This window comes from Castanea sativa, chromosome 5, assembly GCF_040712315.1.
Source record: "Castanea sativa cultivar Marrone di Chiusa Pesio chromosome 5, ASM4071231v1".
Taxonomy (NCBI): domain Eukaryota; kingdom Viridiplantae; phylum Streptophyta; class Magnoliopsida; order Fagales; family Fagaceae; genus Castanea; species Castanea sativa.
The window spans coordinates 9,783,996-9,791,726 of NC_134017.1; positions in this window are offsets into that span (position 1 = coordinate 9,783,996).

The window sequence follows — 7,731 nt, forward strand, 5'->3', positions numbered from 1 at the left end:
GGTTTTTTTTTTTTTTTTTTTAAATATGCTTTGATCACATGAAAGGGATAACCAAAGTAGGCTGTTTTCGTATGAATGATAGAATTCAGAATAAATGTATGTGTGCATGCAACATGTAACAATACTTTTGTGTGTGAATTATTGAAAAAACAAAATATAGTATTTATGCGGGTGAAAAGTAACTTTGGGTTATATTTGTTTGGATTTTTAAAAAGCAGATGAGGCTAACACCAAAATATGAACACATCCACACATACAAAATAGTAGTTTGGGTGTTTATTTTTTGGGGTTAGCCTCATCACTATCTTGACAATATTAGTAGTTTACAAATTCATAATATCATTGGGCAATCAACTAAACTTCCAATTGAATAACAAATTTTGACATTAAACAAACAAAAAAATACAAAATTTTCTGAACACTTGCATAGCAAGTGTGATTAGGCTAGTATTAATAATACAAACAGATTGAAGTATTCATGTAGTAACAATACAAAAGTATTTCTCTTAGAATATTGTCACTAAGATTGTTTCAGGTAGGGTAGGATCGTAGGATCGGATCGTGGATCGTAATATCCTACATTATTTGAGAAAAAAAAAAACAAAAAATATACATTGGTATATTAAATAATCACATAGATTATACATTCATTGATATAATTATCATATATCAGTACATTCATTTGTAAGCATCATTTAAAGAGGCCAAAAATCTCAAAATGTGACACTCTATTGGGATATTTTTATTTTGGTCCAACTGACACTTTCTCTACATTAGAGTGAAAAAACTTAGTCTACTGAGATTTTATTTTTCATTTAGGTTCAATTGAGCATTTTGTCAAGTTAAAGAAAATTACAAGAAATCAATGTTGTTTAGGATTGTCAAAATCGTAGGATCCTACTGATTTTGAACGATCGCAAGGATCCTTGAAAATTCTGAATCGTTTTGGGCAAGTGAGATCGTAAAATCGTAGGATCCAGATTGGGATTTTGACAACCATCTATATATATATATATATATATATATCATAATTTTGTGGGTTCCAATTAGCTCAACTGGTAAAGTATTTGATGGTAAAGAATTGTGATTCAATTCTTCCTTATACCAAAAATCGATTGGTTTGAATAAACAAAACGGCCAATCTGACTTGAAGACGGTATTGACATTGCTCTTACAATGATTCTCCTCCACCACAATACTTCTCTCCATGTTAGCAAATAATACCACATCATATTTTCCAAATTCCAACACCACATATAGTGTCCTGACTTTTTGGTATCGTTGACATTGTTGAGTCTCATGTGGAATGCATCTTACATGTTGCAATGTTTGAAAATGAAACAGATAATTATCCTAGAAACCTGGTGTTTTGGTCTAGCATTTTTAAAATACAAAGATTAATGATTTATTAAAAAATAAATAAAGGAAAAGAAGCAATAAAAATTAATATCTTTTGGGTAAGTAATAAACTAGATCCATCAACAAAAAATACAAAACAACAGTGATACTGCATCATTTAACCACAACAACTTAATATTTGACTACAAAGAAAAATCTACAAAACAAAATAGAAAACATCTCATTCGTATAATTGTTTTTGTTTTTGGCCTTCAAATAAGACTCTTTTAAGATTATTATTTAAAAAAACAAAGTGAATCTAAAATTAAAGCTCCAGAGACTGAATGGGTTTATTCACTTTTTTTTTTTTTTTTTTAATTTATCTTTTCGGATTCTATTAAGGATGCCATGAACAGTGTCATAAAACAATAGCATACCCATTAGCCCAAACACTCAAAATAACAAAAGTAGAAAAAAAAAAAAAAAAAACCATGCATTAAACTTTAAAATTAATATTTGACATATAATAAGACCCACCACTGTTGTAGTGGCCACTTAATCAGGTGAAAGAGGAAGGAAGTAAGGATGACATAAAGGGGGAGAGGAATGAGAAGAAGGAATTTAAAATATAAAAAAAAATTAAAGGGGAGCTTTAAATGTATTAGATAGGGGTTAAAGGCTTAAAATGGATTTTTAAACTGGCACAATTTAACTTATTTGTGTGGAGTAGGTTGTTACTTTATGGAGAAGGTATTTGGTATCAAATGATACCAAATCAGCAGTATCAAAATTTAATAAAGAAGGGATATATCTTTTGTTTATTAGATTTTAATATGAATAACGTATTATCATTTGATTAAAAAAAAAATCTACTTTGTGGGATAATTGTAGTAATTTTCCTATTAGAAAACTGAATTTAGTACCCGTTTGGATACAGCTGATAAAGGGGTGCGTTTGTGTTTTGGCATTTTTAGCACTTGGACCGGTGCTGTTAGTGGGTCCCGTGCACTATTCATAGAACCCACAAGTTGTCTAATTTAGCACATTTTTCTTCAAAATTAGGTCCCACAGTACTATTCACAAAATTTGCTATAGTGTTTTTAGATTTTAGCAATAAGCAGTATCCAAATTGACCCTTAAATACATTTGAATGGCAGTTGCAAAGCTTGGTAGTGGACTAGTGGGTTTATAATTATACATGAAATTTGAATTTTATTGTTTTGGATTTTTATCTATTTCTAATGAAATTAATTTAAAATTTTACTTATATACCCCATTTTATTATTTTAAAGGAATAATGATAATCTAATAGAGTAGGGGTGTTTTAGTCAATTAACTAAATTTATAAACAGCTTTCTCTATCATCATTTTAATAGTAATAGACAAGATAAATTATCTATATGGAAAAACAAGTAATAAATAAGATAAATAGGATATAAACATTCTCAAGCTCCCACTTAAATCGGCAAGGTCAAATTTTTAGATCTCGCTGATTTGAGATCTCGATATGAGATCTGAGATTCTCATATCTATCTACTTTCTCTCTCATTTGAGATTTCAACTCTATTTTCTATCTTTCTCTTTATGGTTGAGTTGTGTAAAATTTCTGTTCTTTTTTTTTTTAGTGATCGGAGCAACCAACCATTATATCAATGAAAACCACCATTGATGTTTGCATTTTAAGGATTTTAACAATGTTGGAGTGGCTCAAAAACCTCTTCAAACACATGCTGCATCGAATTGTGTTCAACCCTAGGTTCACTAAATTGCAATTTTTTTTTTAATAGAAACAACAACTTAATTGTTCTTATAAGCTTTTCCTCTACTTATTATCGAATGCGGGGATTGTATTGTTTAAATTGTTGATGATATAACATAATCCAATCCACTAATTTCAAATTTGATAAAGGAGGCATGGGGTAAAGCCGGAGATAGTACACACGAGTTGGGCTCAATCAAGGAGAAAATAAAAACACGTGGGGCGGAGCTTATGACTTGGGGCTCGTCAAAAATTGATCCGAATGTAGCTGCCATCAAAGAGCTTCAAAAAAGGCTTGATAGATTGAATGAAGCCAAGACCACTGAGGATAGCAAAGCAGAGTCCCTGGATTTGAGTAAAAGAATGGATGAATTTCTACAAAAGCAGGAAATCTATTGGGCTCAACGGTCTAGAATATCATGGTTGAAACATGGGGACAAGAATACAAAGTTCTTTCACTCCAAAGAAACACAGAGAAGAAGGAAAAATCATATACAGGGTATTCAAAATGTACAAGGGCAATGGGTGGAGGATTTGGAGGAGGTGGTTGAGGTAGCTTAAGCTTACTTTGACAATCTATTTCATGTAGGAGCGAGTGATCAGATGGAGGAGTGCTTGAATGCAGTTCCAAGCATGGTGATTGAAGACATGAATGAGGTCCTGTCTAGTGAGTTTACTGCTGAAGAAATCAAGGTAGCTTTATTCCAAATGGGACCAACAGAGGCTCTAGGACCTGATAGTATGAATGCCCTTTTCTATAAAAATTTTTGGCATGTAGTGGGTAATAATGTAGTTTCTGCTGTTTTGGATTTCTTAAATAATGGTAACATGTTTCCTGAAATAAATCATACAAACATTGTTCTTATCCCTAAAGTAAAAAACTGAAGAAAATGTCTGATTTTAGACCAATAAGTTTATGTAATGTGATTTATAAAATTATCTCCAAGGTTTTGACAAAAAGATTGAAACAGGTGCTCCCCCATATTATCTCACCTACTCAAAGTGCCTTTGTACTGGGGCGTTTGATCACAGATAATGTATTGGTGGCTTATGAGACACTACATACCATGCACTCTAAGAAAAAAGGCAAGAAGGGGTCCTTGGCATTGAAGTTAGATATCAACAAGGCCTATGACCGGGTCGAATGACAGTTTCTACAAGGAATTATGGAAAAGATGGGCTTCCCAACTGTATGGGTAGAAAGGGTGATGAGTTGTGTTACTACACCATCCTTTTCTATTCTAGTGAATGAAAAACCTTATGGTATGATACATCCATCTAGAGGACTACGCCAAGGAGATCCTTTGTCACCGTACCTGTTTCTTTTATGTGCAGAAAGTTTCACCACTCTTTTGGCAACCAAAAAAAAAAAAAAATTGGAAAGGAGGGTCAAGGGAGTGTTAATTTGTAGAGGAGCACCCAGAGTCACTAATCTATTGTTTGCCGATGATTCTTTGTTGTTTTGCTAGGCAACTTAGGCTGAAGGGGAGGCCATAGCGGAGATCCTTCAAACTTATGCAAAAGCTTCAGGGAAAAGCATAAATTTGAAAAAATCTCTAGGTTATTTCAGTAGTAATACAACAGGTAGCCAGGGACAACAAATTTTGCAGATTTTGGGGGTCAAGGAGGTGGAGAGATTTGAATCTTATCTAAGGCTGCCAACCTTGATTGGGCGGGCTAAGTATCATACTTTCTCATACCTAAATGACAGAATATGGAAGAACTGCAAGGGTGGAAAAGCATGTTGTTATCCAGAGCAGGAAAAGAGATCCTTATTAAGGCAGTGACTCAATTCATACCCACATACACAATGAGTGTATTCCAACTTCCTTTGAAATTATGTGATGAACTGGACACTTTGTGTACCAAATTTTGGTGGGGACAGGTAGGCAATGAATGAAAAATTCATTGGAAAAATTGGGATAAGTTGTCAACTTCAAAAAAAGAGAGAGGGATGAGATTCCGAGATTTAAGAGCATTTAATTTAGCTATGTTGGCTAAGCAAGGTTGGAGAATGATTCAATGCACTGATTCATTGTTGTACCAATGCTTCAAAGCAAGGTATATCCCACATTCTTCTTTCCTTGATGCTGTAGAATCACCAAATTGCTCATATGTCTGGAGAAGTTTGATGGCAGCACTATTTATTCTCAAATCTGGTCACTGTAAGAGAGTTGGCAATGGTTCTTCAATCAGTGTACTCAGGGATAGGTGGATCCCCAACCACCCAACAAACAAAATTCTCCATCCAGTCAATGACAATTTTGATGAGCCATTGGTTTCAGATCTGATCAACTTGGAGCTGCATGTGTGGAGAAGTGAGCTGATTATGTCTACATTCCATAGGGAGGATGCCGAAACAATCTATAAAATTCCACTAAGCCGAAGAAATGTCTCTGACTTCATAATCTGGATTTACAATACAAATTAGACGTTTACTGTCAAATCGACCAACAAGGTTGCAAGGAAAATTTAGAGAGGTGGTGATCAGGTAGAAAGTTCATATGGCTGTGCAGGGAAAAAAAATTTGGGTTGCAATATGGAAGCTTCGACTCCAAAAACAAAAAAAAAAAAATCAAAGTATACGGGTGGAGGGCAAGTCATGACATCTTGCCTACTTGCTTGAACTTGACAAGAAGAAAGATTATTAATGAGAATATATGTCCTATATGCACCAGAGACTCAGAATCAGCCATACATGCATTGTGGGAGTGCGTTGCGGCTCAAGATATCTGGGCAAGGAGCATTACAAAATTTCAAAAAAGGTGTCATTGCCAGCCAGATATGCTACACCTCATGGAATGCCTATTGGAGCGATTAACTTTTGAAGAGATGGAACTTTTCTGGACTTAGGCATGGTTCATATGGAATCAGCAAAATTTTGTGGTGCATAGAGGTAAAATAAGGGATCCGACTAGCCTAAACAATAGAGCAGTAGAGTATGTAGAGGAGTACAAATGAGCCCAGAAACAATTGATTGTAAGCCTGATGCTACAACCTAGTAGGGAAGTTTGGCAACCGCCTCCATAATCAGTCTAAAAGCTTAACTTCGATGCAGCGGTCTTTTCGGGATTGAACAGATCTAGATTTGGAGCGATAGTCCGTAATGACAAGGGAGAAGTCATGGTTGCAATGACTGCTAGTGGACTGAAGGTGAGTACAAGTGATGAAGCAAAAATGCTTGCATGTAGAAGAGCCCTTGAATTTGCAGTGGATGTTGGTTTCTCAAGGCTTAAGGGTGATAACGTCAACATGGTACAAGCCATCTCATCTCCATTGGCAAACCATTCATTGTTAGGTAATGTGGTGGATGATATGCACCATTTGATCCATGGTTTATAGTGGGCTAGTGTTTGTTGCACAAGGAGACGTGGAAATAAGGTTGCACATGTACTTGCACAACATGCTAGGAATACTTTAGATGATGATTTGTATTCGATGGAGGATTCTCCCCCACCAGCAATGGAAGCTTTGTATCAAGATGTTTTATTAGTATGAGTGAATGAATGGTCCTTTCTCAATTTTTTTTTGAGAACTCTATAATTACCGTAGCATTCTAGATGATCTTAATTTCAAACTAGAGTTTGAAAAATTATAAGGGAAAAGTTAACGGATGCCTTAGGGACATTGGTTTAGGAGATAATTTTAAAAATTTTTATGGAAAAAGAAAAAAGAAAATAATTGTTCTGACGGATGTTTATATTTCCTATGAAAAGTAATGTCAAAATTTTTCTATTTTTGAGATATGTCAAATTTTTTTATAAAATTGTTTAATAATAATAATAATAATAATAATAATAATAATAGGACAAAGTTTAGTTACAAAATTAGTTGTAACCTAAGGTAACAACCTTACTCAATACCATTAATATTACTACATATTTTAAAAATTTAATCGTTGGATTGCATGTTCTTTACACTCTTAATACATATGTCAAATTTTGTGACAATCAGATATTATATACTATATGATCTATAAGATTATATTTTATGCATAATTTTAAACTATAAAAACTTTCAATTCAAACAATTTATTGATTACATAGTTATTAATGTTTAATTTTCTAGAAAGTTTGCAAGCATCGAGAATATAAGAAGAAAATATAATCTAATAATAAATTTATCAAAATTCACCTCCAATTAAAAGATACTAGCATGTAACTCCATGCAAACACATGGATGCATTTAAAATTAAACAAAATTTTTATTATAAAAATATAAATAACTAGTCTTTTTTTTTAAAGCTTGTAACACATGCATTCATGCATACATATAGATACATTTAAAATCAAACACAATTTTTATCATAAAATATATATAATTAGTCAAATTATTTTTTTAAAGTAAACGTAATTAGTTACATATTAAGATTCTTACCTAAATTTAATACTACTTATGATTATTTTTTTGCTAATTTTTAATAAGATAGAACGTGCGGTGATTTTTGTTATATGGTGATTTTTATCTTATTTATTTTTTGAGAAACATGTGGTGATTTTTATTGAGTATATGTGATTATTTTTTTATAATTTATTTTATAGTTCATTAATATTAGATTCTTAGTATTTTGCATTCATTAACTCACTTGACACAAAGATTAAAAAATTTAATAGACACATGGCACAAGTTTAAGT